Source organism: Manis pentadactyla, chromosome 17, assembly GCF_030020395.1.
Source record: "Manis pentadactyla isolate mManPen7 chromosome 17, mManPen7.hap1, whole genome shotgun sequence".
In the NCBI taxonomy this organism is placed as follows: Eukaryota; Metazoa; Chordata; class Mammalia; order Pholidota; family Manidae; genus Manis; species Manis pentadactyla.
The window spans coordinates 55801178-55820239 of NC_080035.1; the positions used below are offsets into that span (position 1 = coordinate 55801178).

Consider the following 19062-nt stretch of genomic DNA (forward strand, 5'->3'; position numbering starts at 1 on the left):
CTTCTTTACCAATCTGGATTCCTTGTATTTCTTTATTTTGTCTGATTGCCGTGGCTAGGACCTCCAGTACTATGTTAAATAACAGTGGAGAGAGTGGGCATCCCTGTCTAGTTCCCGATCTCAGAGGAAATGCTTTCAGCTTCTCGCTGTTCAATGTAATGTTGGCTGTGGGTTTATCATAGATGGCCTTTATTATGTTGAGGTACTTGCCCTCTATTCCCATTTTGCTGAGAGTTTTTATCATGAATGGATGTTGAACTTTGTCAAATGCTTTTTCAGCATCTATGGAGATGATCATGTGGTTTTTGTCTTTCTTTTTGTTGATGTGGTGGATGATGTTGATGGACTTTCGAATGTTGTACCGTCCTTGCATCCCTGGGATGAATCCCACTTGGTCATGGTGTATGATCCTTTTGATGTATTTTTGAATTCGGTTTGCTAATATTTTGTTGAGTATTTTTGCATCTACGTTCATCAGGGATATTGGTGTGTAGTTTTCTTTTTTGGTGGGGTCTTTGCCTGGTTTTGGTATTAGGGTGATGTTAGCTTCATAGAATGAGTTTGGGAGTATCCCCTCCTCCTCGATTTTTTTGGAAAACTTTAAGGAGAATGGGTATTATGTCTTCCCTGTATGTCTGATAAAATTCCGAGGTAAATCCATCTGGCCCGGGGGTTTTTTTCTTTGGTAGTTTTTTGATTACCGCTTCAATTTCGTTGCTGGTAATTGGTCTGTTTAGATTTTCTGTTTCTTTCTGGGTCAATTGTGGAAGGTTGTATTTTTCTAGGAAGTTGTCCATTTCTCCTAGGTTTCCCAGCTTGTTAGCATATAGGTTTTCATAGTATTCTCTAATAATTCTTTGTATTTCTGTGGGGTCCGTCGTGATTTTTCCTTTCTCATTTCTGATACTGTTGATTTCTGTTGACTCTCTTTTCCTCTTAATAAATCTGGCTAGAGGCTTATCTATTTTGTTTATTTTCTCGAAGAACCAGCTCTTGTTTTCACTGATTTTTGCTATTGTTTTATTCTTCTCAATTTTATTTATTTCTTCTCTGATCTTTATTATGTCCCTCCTTCTGCTGACCTTAGGACTCATCTGTTCTTCTTTTTCCAATTTTGATAATTGTGACATTAGACCATTCATTTGGGATTGCTCTTCCTTTTTTAAATATGCTTGGATTGCTATATACTTTCCTCTTAAGACTGCTTTTGCTGTGTCCCACAGAAGTTGGGGCTTAGTGTTGTTGTTGTCATTTGTTTCCATATATTGCTGGATCTCCATTTTGATTTGGTCATTGATCCATTGATTATTTAGGAGCGTGTTGTTAAGCCTCCATGTGTTTGTGAGCCTCTTTGCTTTCTTTGTACAGTTTATTTCTAGTTTTATGCCTTTGTGGTCTGAAAAGTTGGTTGGTAGGATTTCAATCTTTTGGAATTTTCTGAGGCTCTTTTTGTGGCCTAGTATGTGGTCTATTCTGGACAATGTTCCATGTGCACTTGAGAAGAATGTATATCCCGCTGCTTTTTCAATGTAGAGTTCTATAGATGTCTATTAGGTCCATCTGCTCTACTGTGTTGTTCAGTGCTTCCGTGTCCTTACTTATTTTCTGCCCTGTGGATCTATCCTTTGGGGTGAGTGGTGTGTTGAAGTCTCCTAGAATGAATGCATTGCAGTCTATATCCCCCTTTAGTTCTGTTAGTATTTGTTTCACATATGCTGGTGCTCCTGTGTTGGGTGCATATATATTTAGAATGGTTATATCCTCTTGTTTGACTGAGCCCTTTATCATTATGTAGTGTCCTTCTTTATCTCTTGTTACTTTCTTTGTTTTGAAGTCTATTTTGTCTGATATTAGTACTGCAACCCCTGCTTTCTTCTCACTGTTGTTTGCTTGAAATATGTTTTTCCATCCCTTGACTTTTAGTCTGTACATGTCTTTGGGTTTGAGGTGAGTTTCTTGTAAGCAGCATATAGATGGGTCTTGCTTTTTTATCCATTCTATTACTCTGTGTCTTTTGATTGGTGTATCCAGTCCATTTACATTTAGGGTGATTATTGAAAGATATGTACTTATTGCCATTGCAGGCTTTAAATTCGTGTTTACCAAAGGTTCAAGGTTAGCCTCTTTAGTATCTTACTGCCTAACTTAGCTCGCTTATTGAGCTGTTATATACACTATCTGGAGATTCTTTTCTTCTCTACCTTCTTGTTCCTCCTCCTCGATTCTTCATATGTTGGGTGTTTTGTGCTGTGCTCTTTCTAGGAGTGCTCCCATCTAGAGCAGTCCCTGTAAGATGTTCTGTAGAGGTGGTTTGTGGAAAGCAAATTCCCTCATCTTTTGTTTGTCTGGGAATTGTTTAATCCCACCGTCATATTTGAATGATAGTCGTGCTGGATACAGTATCCTTGGTTCAAGGCCCTTCTGTTTCATTGTATTAAATATATCATGCCATTCTCTTCTGGCCTGTAGGGTTTCTGTTGAGAAATCTGACGTTAGCCTGATGGGTTTCCCTTTATAGGTGACCTTTTTCTCTCTAGCTGCCTTTAACACTCTTTCCTTGTCCTTGATCTTTGCCATTTTAATTATTGTGTGTCTTGGTGTTGCCCTTCTTGGATCCTTTCTGTTGGGGGTTCTGTGTATTTCCGTGGTCTGTTGGATTACTTCCTCCCCCAGTGTGGGGAAGTTTTCAGCAATTATTTCTTCTAAGATACTTTCCATCTCTTTTCCTCTCTCTTCTTCTTCTGGGACCCCTATAATACGGATATTGTTCCTTTTAGATTGGTCACACAGTTCTCTTAATATTGTTTCATTCCTGGAGATCCTTTTGTCTCTCTCTATGTCAACTTCTATGCATTCCTGTTCTCTGATTTCAATTCTATCAATGGCCTCTTGCATTCTATCCATTCTGCTTATAAACCCTTCCAGAGTTTGTTTCATTTCTGCGATCTCCTTTCTGGCATCTGTGATCTCCTTCCGGACTTCATCCCATTTCTCTTGCGTATTTCTCTGCATCTCTGTCAGCATGTTTATGATTCTTATTTTGAATTCTTTTTCAGGGAGACTGGTTAGGTCTGTCTCCTTCTCTGGTGTTGTCTCTGTGATCTTTGTCTGCCTGTAGCTTTGCCTTTTCATGGTGATAGGAATAGTCTGCAGAACTGGGACGAGTGACGGCTGGAAGGACTTCCTTTCTTGTTGGTTTGTGGCCCTCCTCTCCTGGGAGAACAGCGACCTCTAGTGGCTTGTGCTGGGCAGCTGCGCGCAGACAGGGTTTCTGCTTCCTGCCCGGTTGCTATGGAGTTAATCTCCGCTGTTGCTGTGGACGTGGCCTGGCTCGGGCAGCTGCTCCAAAATGGTGGAGTCGCGTTGGAGCAGGAGCAGCTGGGAGGTTATTTATCTCTGTAAGGGGCCTCCCTGCTCCCTGCAGCCCAAGGGTTAGGGTGCCCAGAGATCCCGGAATCCCTATCTCTGGATTAAGTCACCCGCCGTGCCCCTTTAAGACTTCCAAAAAGCACCTGCCAAAACAAAACAACGCCCGCCAAAAAAAAAAAGAAAAAAAAATTTTTTTAATTAAAAAAAAAAAAAAAGTTTTTAATTAAAAAAAAAAAAAAAAGGTGGTCGTTCGTTTTTCTTTATTCTGCGGTGCCAGCCTCAGGCCTCTGCTCACCGGTCTTTCTGCCCTGTTTCCCTAGTATTGGGGTCCCTATCCCTTTAAGACTTCCAAAAAGCGCTCGCCAAAACAAAACAGTAAAAAAGCAAAAAAAAAATGGTCGCGCGCTTTTCTTATGTCCTCCGGTGCCCAGCCTCCAGTGCCTGCTCACTGTTCTTGCTGCCCTGTTTTCCTAGTATCGAGCGCCCTGCACTCTGGCCCGGATGGCTGGGGCTGGGTGTTCAGCAGTCCTGGGCTCCGTCTCCCTCCCGCTCTGCCTGCTCTTCTCCCGCCGGGAGCTGGGGGAGGGGCGCTCGGCTCCCGCGGGGCCAGGGCTTTTATCTTACCCCCTTCGCCAGGCGCTGGGTTCTCTCCGGTGCGGATGTGGTCTGGATATTGTCCTGTGTCCTCTGGTCTTTATTCTAGGAAGGGTTGTCTTTGTTATATTTTCATAGATATATGTTGTTTTGGGAGGAGATTTCCGCTGCTCTACTCACGCCGTCATCTTCTGCCCCTCCCTCTGTTTAGCTTTAAAAGGTGTTGCCAGTTTTCCTGTGGGTCAGGAATTCGGGAGCAGCCTAGCTGGTTATGGTCAGAATGCCAGCATGGGTCACAGTCATCTGAAGGCCTGACTTGACTGGAAGACCCTCTTCCAAAATGGCTCACTCACATAGCTGTTTGCAGGAAGCCTCAGCTCCTTCTCACGAAGCTGGCATGACATCTTCCCCCAGAGTGAGTGATCCAAGAGAGTTGGCAGTCCTTTTAATTTTAGTCATTTTAATGGCTATGTAGTGACATTATTGTGGTTTTAGTGTGCATTTTCTTAATAACTAGTGAGATCAGTACTTTTCCTCTACTGAGTACATTTAAAATGTTTTTACTATCCTAGTTTTAATTTTCAGTAGTTCTTTCCTATTGTCTGAATATTTTTTTTTACTGGCATCTATTTATGTTTCATGGATGCAATGTTTTTTTATATATCTTTCATGATATTAAGGAGACTCCTCCCTCCCCACCACTTCAAGGTTTTCATTTCCCTACAGTTTCTGGGTTTTTCTTAGTTCCTTTTTTCCTCCTTACTTTCTGCTTTGGATGGTAGGGGCTTTCCTTAAATATATCTAGGCCTTTGACTATCTATTTATATTTAAAAGCCAGCTTCTTAAAAAACTGGTGGAAGAAATGGATTCAGTGTGAGTGGCTGAATGACCATGGACTTTATTGTAGGGTCCCCTGGTTGAGACGTTACACTGTGAACTCCTAGTATCACGATCTGTAAATTTTGGTCTCTTTTTCCCTCATTAATTGTCAGATTTCACAGAGCATCCTCTCCCAAAAGGGTAGAAGTCTGGGAGTCTCAACATTTAGTATATAAATATTGATTTTTAATACTGTATTTGTTCTCTCAACTGTGCTTGGGAGTCTCCAGTCCCAAAACACTCCTTGCTACCAATTCTAGATAATAAAACCCCAGTCGTCTGCCTGGCTAAGGAGGGGCAGTCCACTCCGGGGCAGTGTTAGGAGGGGATCAGTGTTCTGACTGCCTCTTTGCAGTTCCGTAAAAGCACAGTACTGCTAATCCTGCAGCCCTTGGGGTTTTTGCGTGTTAATCAGTTTGTTTCTTAGATTTCGCCAAGGCTGAATTAACATTTCATTTTCTTAAGTTTGTCAAGTTAGTTAGCACTCTACTCCTGTTGTCCAGCTTAGAAAAATTTTTGCGATCATCAAGTTTTTTATCTTTGTGGAATTATGCCTTGAAAAAATCTTTTAATACCATTTTTACAAGATTTTAGGAGAGAATAGAGGATGTAAATAGATATGCTCAACCACCTTTAATTGGCAGTATTGATTTTTTTAAATGTGTGTTTTAAGAACACTTACAATTGTGAAATAAGATTATTTTCTCTCCGTTGATTATATCAGTTTACCTCTAAAGACATTTAAAAATGTTATCAAGGTCATTGCTCATTATGTCATCCTCCAACAGTATTATTTGACTCAGAATAAAATAGGCTTTGTCATCACCGTGCTCTGTCTTACTTCCAAGAGCCTGTTTCTGGGTCCCTTAGTATTTCAGTTGGTTTTGTCTCACACCAGTTCTCCCCTAGTCACAGCAACTGTGAGCATCTCTTCCAGGCCCATTCTTTTGTTTCTTTGCAGACTGTGTTTTAGGCATCTGCATACTGTACTTTGTAAACTGCTGGGATGGTGGTAGTGAAGGGAGCAGAGAAGAGGGTGCTTGGTGTCAGAATCTGTCTGCAGGAATTTAATGTTCTTCTAATTTCTGCAAATACCCAATTTCCAGCAGGATGAATTTCCTACTAGTCTCCCCAAAGAAGGCATTTTCCTATTGTTCTTGATGAGATTATATGTTTGACATAGATCTTGCTTCATCCAAATTTTCTAATTCTGCCTCTTGACACTTCAAAGGATAAAACGTTATAGGACTGGGCACAGATGATTCAAGAGGCTGCAAAACAAATATTATGATGCTACCATAATTATTTGGTGGACTTATTTGGTTGTATAGATGTATCTAAAATAATTAATGTAATTCTTTCTTAATTTAGTAGCCCAATGTTAGGCTTTCATTTGGGCTACAGTGTTACTGCAGTAACAGAGTTGGTACCAAGAGGTGGTGTTAACTTTTAATCTCAAAAGTGCTGAGGGATTGAGTTCTCTAGAGCTGAGGGCCAACTAGAGAGTAGCAGCCCACCTATAATCATCTGTGGTCATCTTGAATATCAACCGTTGGGATATTTTAAGGGAAGTGGGTATTGTGGGCAAAGTTAACAATAAGTGACAGTTAGCTTTCTAAATTATTTGTCCCTCTGGCTTGAACTTGGGCTAAGTATTCAACATAAAATCATCACCGCTTGAATGATGATCAAAGCCTTTACTCTAGAAGTAAGGCAGTATTTCTTAAAATAAAGATAGAAACGAGGGCCTCAAATTTGAAGTGATCATATTAATAATAGAATAGATGAATTGAATCAATAGATATTTTAACTATCTTCTCTCCTTTGATTCCTATTTTTTAAAAAATACTTTGTGAGATTGGTATGGTTATTTTTATTTTACTGGTAAGAAAACTGATATTCAGAGAGATTAAGAGATCTGCCCAGGAGTATATAACTCAGTTGACAGAGCTGGAATTTTGACCTAGATTATTCTACTCTACTCTGACAACAGAGTGCCTTCCCATCAAGATAAAGTAATAGAAGTTGACAGATTGATAGCTCAGTATGTTTATCAGTTTGCAGAGGATTATGTTTTGAGTATTGATCACAACAAATGTTTAGACTCTCTTAATAAGTTACTCTTTATAAAGTCTGCTGCTGTGGAGCTAAGCCTTTGGATTCTGAGCCCTGTCTCTTACCCCCTTCTCTCTTTCCCTATCTCTTACCCTAAACTTCTTCCTACTGTTCTCTACTTATCCCTACATCTTTCCCTCCCAGAAATGCCCTCTTGTTGGATTAGGCCTACCAGAGATTTTATTAAGTAAGTACTTAAATGTGATTGCACAAAGCAAAGTTGACTAATGAAAGAGAAGTTTCTCAAAGCTTTTATTTAGAGGGATAGGTATGAAATAATAAATAGCCCTGGCACAAGAGCTTTAGGAAAAGCTTAAAGGTCTCTTCTCACAGAAACTTTATTTGACTGTCCCCACTCTCAGACTAGGTCACAGTCTCTTGTGATACGCTTTCTAAAGGCACTTCTCACCATAGAAATTGAGTAATTCATTACACAATGAATGGTTTAATATCTGTCTCCTCCAAGAAAATTTAAACGTTATGGAAGCAGGAGACCATGTCGGTCTTACCTGTTGATCATGCCTCCATTAGCACCTATGTTGGATGGATGGGTGAATGGATGGTGGATGGTGGATAGAGTAAGTGAATGAAAAATCATTTCTCTTTTGATTCCATTTCTTCTCCTTTTGTTTGGACAATTGCAGTAGCCTCCTAACTGTTTTCCCTGTCACCGTCTTAAAGCTATGCCCTCACTGTCTATCCCACTCCCCTAATTTCATCTCCAAAGGAGATCTTATATCTTTTTTAAAAATTTATTTATTTATTTATTTTGTTGTCATTAATCTACAATTACATGAAGAATATTATGTTTACTAGGTTCCCCCCTTCACCAAATCCCCCCACAAACCCCATTACAGTACTGTCCATCAGCTTAGTAAGATGCTGTAGAATCACTACTTGTCTTCTCTGTGTTGCACAGCCCTCCCCATGCGCCCCCCCCACATTATACATGCTAATTGTAATGCCCCCTTTCTTTTTCCCCACCCTTATCCCTCCCTTCCCTCCCTTTCTCCCCAGTCCCTTTCCCTTTGGTAACTGTTAGCCCATTCTTAGGTTCTTTGATTCTGCTGCTGTTTTGTTCCTTCAGTCTTTCTTTGTTCCTATAGTCTTTGGGTTTGAGGTGAGTCTCTTGTAAGCAGCATATAGATGGGTCTCGCTTTTTTATCCATTCTATTACTCTGTGTCTTTTGATTGGTGTATCCAGTCCATTTACATTTAGGGTGATTATTGAAAGATATGTACTTATTGCCATTGCAGGCTTTAGATTCGTGGTTGCCAAAGGTTCAAGGTTAGCTTCTTTAGTATCTTACTGTCTAACTTAACTCACTTATTGAGCTATTTTAAACACTGTCTGGTCATTCTTTATTTTTCTCCCTTCTTATTCCTTCTCCTCCATTCTTTATATGTTGGTTGTTTTATTCTGTGCTCTTTTGAGCTTCCTTTAACTGCTTTTGTGGGTAGTTGATTTTATTTTTTGCCTTTAGTTAGTATTTGGTTGGTCTGCTTTCTTTGCTGTGATTTTATTTTCTCTGGTGACATCTATTTAGTCTTAGGAGTGCTCCCATCTAGAGCAGTCCCTCTGAAATACCCTGTAGAGGTGGTTTGTGGGACACAAATTCCCTCAACTTTTGCTTGTCTGGGAATTGTTTAATCCCTCCTTCATATTTAAATGATAGTCGTGGTGGATACAGTATTCTTGGTTCAAGACCCTTCTGTTTCATTGCATTAAATATATCATGCCATTCTCTTCTGGCCTGTAAGGTTTCTGTTGAGAAGTCTGATGATAGCCTGATGGGTTTTCCTTTGTAGGTGACCTTTTTCCTATCTCTAGCTGCCTTTAAAACTCTGTCCTTGTCCTTGATCTTTGCCATTTTAATTATTATGTGTCTTGGTGTTGTCCTCCTTGGGTCCTTTCTGTTGGGAGTTCTGTACACTTCCATGGTCTGATCGATTATTTCCTCCCCCAGTTTGAGGAAGTTTTCAGCAATTATTTCTTCAAATACTCTTTCTATTCCTTTTTCTCTCTCTCTTCTTCTTCTGGTACTCCTATAATGCGGATATGTTCCTTTTGGATTGGTCACACAGTTCTCTTAATATTGTTTCATTCCTGGAGATCCTTTTATCTCTCTCTGCGTCAGCTTCTATGTGTTCCTGTTCTCTGGTTTCTATTCCATCAATGGCCTCTTGCATCTTATCCATTCTGTTTATAAATCCTTCCAGAGATTGTTTCATTTCTGTAATCTCCCTCCGGACTTCATCCCTTAGCTCTTGCATATTTCTCTGCAGCTCCATCAGCATGGTTATGAGCTTTATTTTTAATTCTTTTTCAGGAAGACTGGTTAGGTCTATCTCCTTCTCAGGGTTTGCCTCTGTGATCTTGGTCTGTGTCAATTTCTTCTGCCTTTTCATGGCGATAGATATATTTGTGGGGAGCTGGTGCATGTGTTGGGTAAGAGAAAGTCCCTTCTTGCCAGTTTATGGCCTTCTGGGAGAACAGCGGCCTCTAGCGGCTTGTGCTGGGCAGCTGCGTGCAGACGGGGCTTCTGATCTTGCCCGGCCGCTATGGAGTTTATTTAGCTCTGCAGTTGCTGTGGGCGTGGCCTGCCTCGGGCTGCTGCTCCAATATGGCGGAGCTGCATCAGAGGGGCAACAGGCGGGAGGCTGTTTATCCCGGTGAGGGGCCTCTGAGCTGCGCTGCGGGGGTTCGGGTGCCCAGAGTTCCCCAGGATTCGCAGCTGCTGGGCTAAGTGTCCCAGGGCACTTCCGTCCAGCTGTGGGGTCCCTGTGCCTTTAAGACTTTCAAAAAGCACTCGCTTTTCTTTGTACCCAGGGCGCTGGCTGTGGGGACCCACTCACAGGTCTTACTGTCCTGTTTCCCTAGTATCCAGGACCCCACGCATGCACTGTGTCTGCGCTCTGGCCCGGATGGCTGGGGCTGGGTGTTCGGCAGTCCTGGGCTCCCTCTCCCTCCCGCTCCGACTCCTCTCCTCCCGCCGGGAGCTGGGGTGAGGGACGCTCAGGTCCCGCTGGGCCGGGGCTTGTATCTTACGCCCTTCATGAGGCGCTGGGTTCTCATGGGTGTGGATGTGGTCTGGATATTGTCCTGTGTCTTCTGGTCTCTTTTAGGATTAGTTGTATTTGTTGTATTTTCAAAAATATATATGGTTTTGGGAGGAGATTTCTGCTGCTCTACTCATGCCGCCATCTTGGTTCTCTGTCCAAGATCTTATGTCTTTATAGCTTCAGAAACCTGTAACTTCCTACTGCTGTTTATAAAATTTAACTTGCTAGTGAGGTACCTCAGAGTTGAGTTCCAAGCCACCTTTCTAACCTCATTCTCTCATGACCCCTTGTACCTTAAATTGCATTTTTCACCACTACCTGTCATTCCCAGGTCATTTCACATCTCTCTGAATTGATTCATGCAGATCTGATGATGACATCCTTTCTCTCCTTGCTTGACAAATTTCTGCTCATCTTTGAAGTTTCACCTTGACATTTCTACTCTTATGAAACCTATCTCCCCAGTCAGAATTAATCACTCCTTCTTTTGTGCTTACAGATGACTTTATGCTTACAAGTTAGATATAACATTTATTCTTGGTTTTGTAATTATTTACCTTAATTGATCTCTTTCTCAACTTGACGCTTTTTAAAGAGCAGGCTCTTATTGTCTTTTATACATTCTTCAGCATGGAGCATGCAGGAGATAGCCTGTAGTGGTGAAAAGAGCACTCTTTAATACCTAAAATTTATGACTGGTTGAAATTTTGGTCAGCCACATGCTAGTTACATCAGTTATTCTTTTGTACTAATGCCCTTTCTTTTTAAAAAATTTTTTGGTCAGTCACCTCAAGTCTCTTTACTCATGAGAATGAATTTGAGCTCAATGATATTTTTAAAGGATTAAAATGTTGATGATTTATGCAATCATTTCCAGGATCTCACCCTATAGAGAAATATATCATCTATTCATTCTTGTTTTCTCAGAATATCTCTTTTCCCAACCAAAAATCCTCAAACTTCCTACCAATTCAATATTTGGGTATCTAATGCAGTGTGTTCGACATCATCTTTTAGGAATCCCGTGAGCATGCACCATACGTGTTCCAGGCCCTTTACATCACACTGATGTCACTGTAATCCTCAGAATAACCATGTATAATGGGAACTGTCATCTTCTTTGAGGAAATAGGCTCAGAAATATTGATCACCATTTTCTGTAAAGTGGCAAAAGAAAATACATGATGTTAGAAGATATGTAAGGAGAGGAAGCAGTGCCTTAATTAGGCATTTGACATTGAGGAATGATTAGGAAACGAGATTGCTACTCAGTGTAATCAAGATATTAGTAATGTCTGAATCCCAGTGTCTGCAGAATCAAAGTAGCATACAGAGCTTCTTGCCCTTGGAGATCGTTGGTTAATTGTGAAAGGAAACTTGGGCTTTTACACTGCAGGGATTTCTTTGACAGTTTCAGTGGCCAGAGCATCTTTCCAGGGGACAGACTTAATGTATCCTGTTTGAAAGGGCTTGTAAGCTTCCCTCAAAGGACTAGGCAAAGCACACAATCAGTTTTTATATTTGAATGTGAAGGGCAGGGTCACAGTTGACCTAAACCAGATTTTTCTCAACCTTGATCGACACTTTTGGCTGCGTAGGTCTTTGCTGGGGGTGGGGAGGCTGTCCTGTGCATTGGAGGATGTTTAACCACATCCCTGGCCTCTACCCACTAGATGCCAGCAACAGCCCTTCCCCCACCCTGCCATGACATTACCAGGTGATACTTGGGGGACAAAGTCTCCCCTGATGGAGGACCACTGACATAAACTGAGCTTTTATAGGGCTTAACAACTATTGTTTTGAAATCCCATAATGTGCATGGTGCCTGGCCGGGTAATAAATAGGATCTTGAAAAGAGCCCACGCCCCTGAGGAGCTGATGACCTCTGGAGCTTGTTGAGATCCTTTGACTAGATAAAGTATTTCTAGTAGTTGACTGAAATAGCTCTGGTTGAGGCAATTAGTAAAAATTTGTTTCAAAGGAGTTTAACATCTGTTTTCATTTCTGCTTTTGTGAGTTGCTTTGCTACTCAATTCCTTTATTTTAGTTGCCTTCCTCTTAGAACTTAAAATATTTGAGTGTAAGTCAAAATTTCCAGTTTAATAGGAAATATGTTTTATTCAAACAAATAAGAATATTAATAACTTGAAATTAGAATATGATGGTGAAAAGTTGATCATCAGGTTGAGATAACAGCAGAGTAGGTAGCAGTGAAGGCAACTAGAAGTCTGGTTGTATTTAAGATTCACTTCCTGTTCTTGTTTATCATTGGAAAGTTGCACCTTATGAAAGATTTTAGATTCAGATCATTGTATTATTCTAAGAAAAAAATTTCAAAATGCTAACCACGTCTTGGTAACCATGGCAAAATATATACACACAAAAATAATCTCATACCTATCTTAGAGCTGAATTTTTTTGTATATGACATATGTAAAGCTCTGAAGTATCTAATATACTTTATTATCTGAAGTCAAGAGGGAGAAAAGGCATTCTCAGTTACAAGAGCACAGGCATGCCTGTTAGTTGAAGTAATAAAACCAATTCTGGCTAACTAAATAGCCAGAGTTTATTATTAGAGTAGGTCAGAGAATATTTGGGTGGCAAAGAACCAGTCTTAGGTGCAACAAAGCCAGAACAACATTCAGAATTATCCCATCCCCTAAACTGGTATTATTTGCTTCCTTAATGCCTGATGTTGGTTTACAGAACAAGATTTGTGAGGGCAATTTGGTCTTTATTTTTTTCAGCTCTTAGCTTGTCACCTAGAACAGTGCCCAGCTCATAGCAGGCCCTTAGTAAATATTTGTTGTATAAATTATTAGGCCAAGGATATGTTCATTAATATCAGCAACAGATTGGAGAAAAAACATAGAGTAGCATTATGAAATGTTAATATTACACATTCTATTTGGAGATTTTTCTGGTGGTAGAATTTACTCTTAAGCAATCTTGATAAGTATAGTGAATAACTACTTTGTACCATAGAGCTTTGTTTTACATGTGTTCCTGATGTGCATGAACAGCCACAACAGTCTTACAAGAATAGATATTACTGTGACCTTCATGAGAAAGTAGAGGTTTTGAGAATTGATTGAGTACTATGGTCACGTTTATTTAATTGGCAGAATCTAGATTGAAATTCATGCCTGTTTGACTCTTAGCTTAGGTGTTTCCCTCTGTGCAACACAGCCTAGTGCTACTTTCTGTTTTTTTAGGTAAAAAATGTAGTTAATGGTCATCTGTTCACTATACTAGAAAATAATTTGAGTGTATAAGCTTATCAAACAGAGGCTTCCTATACACATTTTCAACTGCAGTGTTGCAGATGTTTATAAAAGTAAATGTTAGGTCTAAAAATGACTTTTTGATTGTATTCAAATTTTCTGCTAAAATAAGAAGTACAAAATAAACGTGTGCTGTAAGAAAATTTTCAGAACTGGGAGGAAAATACCCCATGGAATGGTTTCTGAAAATGTACTGACTGACTCCCAGTATTTAGCTGTTAATTTCTTTTTAATTTAGTGGACAGAAGAAACTGCTGTTTTTCCTCCAACCTCCCAAATGCTGCTACTGCGTTTTATACTTTTTAAAAAATTGTGAAATAATTCAGGTTTATACAAAAGTTACAAGAGTAGGACAAAGAACTCTCTTACACCCTAAACCTAGATGCCCTAATTATTAACATTTTTATATTTGCTTTATCATTTTCTTTATTATGTACATGTGGTATTTTTTTCAGAATTCTTTGGGAGCAAGTTGTAGATGTAGTGTCCCTTTACCCCTAAGTGCATCAGTGTGTGTTACTTTATTCATAGTTGGCAATTGTCCAAATAATGTCCTGCTTTATAGCAAAGAGAAAAAAAAACAGTCCGGTCCATGGTCCAGTCCAGAATCACATCTTGCATTTAGTTGTTATGTCCCTTTACTCTTTAATCTGAAACAGTCCTCATTCTGTCTTCTTTGTCTTTTATGATCTTGGCATTTTAAAGAGTGTAAGCCAGTTACTTTATAGAAGGTGGGATCTTATTTTAATAATGTGGGAAAACTGAAGTTTTTAAAGGTGAAGAATTAGGTGAAAATAATTTGTACTTCCCATGTTTCTCTTGGTATAACCTGTTAAAGCTTTTCATTATAAAAATTTTCGATTGTAAAAGCAGAGAATATTAATAAAATGGGTCCTATTGCCCACATTCAATAATTAACATTTTGCCAACCTTCCTACCTCTAGTCCCCTAAAAACTAATTACTTTAAAGTATTTTGAAGCAGTTTCCGGACACCATATTTGTTTAAGTAAGCTCTAACAAGTGACATTTTCTTATATAACCATAGTAACACTTTCCTTATCAAAACTGTTTATAACTCTGTAATATTATGTACTACCAAAACTATATTCAGAGTTTTGCCATGACTTTGGAAAAGGTTTTTAATTTTATTTGCATTCGATTGTGGGATCTATTAAGTTTCTTCTTTTGCTTATTAGACCTTGCTTGCTTTTGGTGGCTTTTTTAATGTTTTTACATGGTACATGTAGGTGATTAGCAATCAAAGCAGAACCAGGCCATGGGTTCCCAGGCCAGTGTGTTTTTTCTCTTCTTTATTGTAAGGTAAAACACATCTAAAGTTAAAACTGTGTGGCATAGACTTTACAAAAGCCAAGTAAGTTGAGGAAGGGAAGTTGGGAAGCTTTGAGTGGTTAAAGAAGTAAAGGAGGAGATAATGATGTGGGGTATGCATGTGAGGAATAAGTGGAGGAAGGAGAATAATCCAGCCAGGGAGAACCAAATACCTGTTATGATCTTGGGGCAGAGAAAAGCCAGCTAGACCAATGTGAAAGGTATGTATTGGGCAGTGGAGAGAAATGAGGCTGGAGGGGCTTGAAAGTGTGGGAGAGGAACCCCATGGTAGATTACGGGGAACTATTTTCAGTCACTGAACATGAAATGACACAGTGAAAGTGGGACTAAGAAAGATTGTATTTGTTTGCCAGAAGAGCTGGATAGTGTCTGTACTTTTCTTACACTCTGTTTATTGGTGTTTCATTCTAAGTAGATTAAAACTGTATTAATCAGAAGGTAGTTTATGTTGTAACCACAAATTTACCCTGAAATCTCAATGACTGAATACATAAGTGTATTTCTTGTTTGCACTGCTTGGCCAACAGTGGTGGATGGGGTATGTTTTTCATTTACTTACTCAAGGACCCAGACTGACAAAGGTCACACCATCTGGAGCATTGCTGGTCGCTGTGGCAGGAGAGAATGGAATGGTACATCCCTTGCTGCTGTCTAACACTGCAGCCTCGAAGAGACATATGTCACTTTTGCTCCCAACCCATTAGCCAAAAGTAGGCACATGTACCCCTCTAAGGGAACTTGAGGATGTTTGGTGAGCAGTAAGTATTTCTTCCAAGGCTCTCTGAGGATCTGGGATGTATAATTGTCTAAGAGAGATAATGTAGTGATGAACCGTGAAGACTCTAGAATCAACTGCCAGAGTCTAGAGCCTGGCTTCCCCACTTACTAACTGTGTGACCTTGGGTGAGTTACTTAACTTCTCTGGGGCTTAATTTCCTCATCTGTAAAACAGAGCTATTAATGGGATGAGCCTCACAGAATTACGGTGAGGCGTCAATGAAATTAAGTATATTATATATATGGTGCTTAAAGCACTGTGCCATGTGATTGTTAGCAAGTACTTATTATTGTTGTTATTTTTAATCTGCTGGCCTCCAGTATAGCATCTGAAAGGAAGGCTGAAGTTCCTGACTCTAGTTGAGGGGGGCCAGTGGGAAAGAAGTTGGAGTAATTCAGGTGTGTATTGACAGCATCTGAACTATGATGATGATATTGGGCAAAGAAAAGAGGTGCGAGAGAGGTCGAGAGAGAAAACCCAGGCAGGAGTCACTGGCTAAACACCCTGGATGAGAGAAGGATGGTCACGTGTGGGTGTCTCAGAGAATGAAGTTTGTGTTTGCATAGAAATTACGAGGCTCCTGCAGGGAAAGAAGATGAGCTCTAGTCCCCACGTGGTGATAGGAGATGGTCCAAGGCACCCCAAGCCACAGGAAGTGGAGGAGTGGAGCCATCAGTAAACATGTTCTGAAGGTGGTGACATCCTCGTGCTTCAACTTGGGCTTGGCCTCTGCAGTCAGATGGTTTGGATTTCATTCCTCTTCTTCATGTGGCCTGACACTCTAGGTCCCTCATCAGCAAATGGAGATAAGAATTGACCTAATCTCTAAAATAATGATTAAATGAGATAATGCCTGACAAGTGCTTGGAAAAATGGCATGTAGTAAATGGTCAATAATTGTTCCTTCTTAATTGATTGAGCCTTTTAGTTGAATAGAAATTTGGGGATTATTCTTTACTGGATCAGTTTTTCAGAGTTTAATATAAACAGACTTCCAGTGGCAGCATTTCTCCTGAGCGCATTTAGTCCTCTCTGCATTCTAAAGAACGGGCTATATTGTCACAAGCTTAGCTTTTGATGTTTTCATTCTTAACCTGACTAATCAATGAGCTTTGCAAAGAATAACAGATTATGTGGGCTAAAAAGTGACCAAAATGGACCATTTTAAGGGCTACTTTAATATCAGTGCTTCCCCTTTGAAAATTTACTTTATGCTGATTGGTAGGAGTCACTGCCCTTGCTTCTTGAAGTAAAAAATTACATCCAAGCCGAACATACTCTGTATCTAGATTTAAATTGGCTTGTTGGGTAATCAGCTCTGTCCCTTAATATGTCTAGTTTTAAACTGCAGGGTCTTAGGAGGTCACTGTCTTCAATTACACATATGCTCTGGCATACGTGAGTAAGCATCTAGAGTGTTTCTTTGCATTGCATTGAGAAATTAAGACCTTCACAGATATTTCAATAGGGCTTTAGAATTTTGTTCGCAATAGTACAAAACAGGTGCTATTCAATTAGATGGATATTTGAGAACCTTTTGTGTGCCAGGCCCTGTGTCAGGTGTTGTGTATATGATAGATGACATTCTTCTCCTAGTGGAACTCACAGTCTAGCTGAGTTTATAATCTGCCCACTGTTGGTTATTGTCCTATTTAAGGATTAGTCTGCTGGCATACAATGAAACAAGCCTTCCAATACTTTTTTAGGGTCTGTGTGATCCAGTTCTGTCTTCATGGTTATAGGATGAGGAGTTAGGGTTATATTTCTGACTCTTCCTTTAACTGACCAGGTAGCTTTTCTGAACTTAGGTATCTTTATACAGTGTGGGTGATACTGTCTTCTCAAACTGTCTCACAGGATTGTGAAAAGGAAGACACTACACAATTATGGACTATTTTGTGAATTATTGAGCTTATCACATGCACCTAATGTCATTTCTAACATCTAACATTTACTGTTATACATTGTACTATTCTGTCTGATCACTGAAGAGTTAATACATTTATACTGATTCAAACTAGATAGTTTTAAGGATTGTTTTTTAATTAACCAAATGATCCTTTTAGAAATAAAAATAAAATTATGGAAGAGATAATATGGCTAGCTGCCATATAACTATCAGGTGTCCTAGATGAATTTCTAGCTTCCTATTATTATTTAAATTTATTACTAATATATTACCTAATTGATATACAAAATACAGGGTTGTGATTTTCGAACTATGTATTATGTATAAAACCGTCTTCTTTGTTCTGTAACAGAATACAAAAATTGTACAGCAAGTTCTGTATAGTTCTCCAAGTTTACCTACTCCTGAGGGAAGTGCACACAAAATAAGTGGAAAGCCAATGAATAATACAAGATGATGGGAGGCTGTGTTGACTAGAGTACAGACTTTTGAAGATTAGTTAGATATAGGTTTAGGGTTTATCTTTTTAGCAGTATGGCTACTGATGACTGGATAAAATCATTTATTCAGATTAGTGGAAAAATGGAAGGGGGAGGCAGAAAAATAAACCGAAAGAATATGTTAGTCCTTCATCAGTTGACATAGAGATTTACTTTCTTCTTTGAAGGATCTTACATATTGACCACATTAGCACAGAGAGGACTCTCTTCTGTTGTGAAGCTGCATGTTAGCTCATACATACAATAGTCTATGCTCAAGTGTAGTTGTAGAACCAGTGGACTGTAAAGATGCTCTGAAATTACGGAAGTTTTGCTTCTGGTTTTCCTTAGTAGCTTTCACAGTGGTTTCTCTTTTGGGATCCAACTCAGGTGACTACATAGTACCATTCTGCATAAAATTAGTGTTTTGCCCTTTCTTCTCCTTCACAAGTTACAGATGGGAGTAAAGGAAAGGCTCTAAGATTCGGACTTCCATCCACACGGTTTCACCTGTCTCCATAAGATGTACAGAGATCAATTTTTGTCAATGGCTGTTAGGTCCAGGTAGCTTTTTGTTAACCTGATACAAATTAACCTGATACAAATTTGAAAATACTCAGTATATGGTGTTGAATCCACTAGTAAGATCCATTTTCTTACAGGATGGAAGTTGGAAATGAGTAAGATAAGAACTTAAAAGAAAAGACTTCCAGGATATAAAGCCTAATAAAAATTTAAAGTATGACTCATGATATAACATTTCATTTCTTTATGTTCCATTATCAAAATAAGCATCATTGCTAATAGCGAAACTGTATTGGGGTAATTTTGGGATTAAATAAACACATTTGAGCTGTCAGACAGGGTGACTATTCATGCAAAGGTCATGCTACTCACACTAGGTATTCATTTGGACAAATGTGTAATGTTGTGAAGATTCCTGGGAACTCTAAATTTATAGTTTTGCATTTTGCTCCCTATCATATTTAGATAAGCAACAACTATACCCACCCACCCCTGCTTACCCCCTCTACTCCTTCTAGTAACCCAAACCATTGAAATACAGATGCAGGCTACCACCAACCTGTGAATAAAAAAGGAATGATACCCTAGATCCCCAAGAAACACCAAGCATTTTTCATTTTCTTAACTCCCATGAAGACTTCAGCAGGTACACTCTCCTCTCAGTGGGTACCTCCACATAAAGTGCTTGTTTATTCCTGAGCAGTGGCCCTTAA

At 39.5% G+C, this 19062-nt stretch overlaps 1 protein-coding gene and 1 long non-coding RNA gene across 2 annotated transcripts in view; both read left to right on the plus strand.

Annotated features, from left to right (window-relative positions):
* The window catches only part of UBAC2 (UBA domain containing 2), a 180617-nt gene that overhangs the window by 78959 nt on the left and 82596 nt on the right, over positions 1-19062 (plus strand). The window lies entirely within an intron of this gene.
* On the plus strand, positions 10053-18569 carry LOC130681434 (uncharacterized). The gene is made up of 3 exons (XR_008994592.1): positions 10053-14858; positions 15223-15420; positions 18525-18569. It is a non-coding gene; the product is annotated as an uncharacterized LOC130681434 (long non-coding RNA).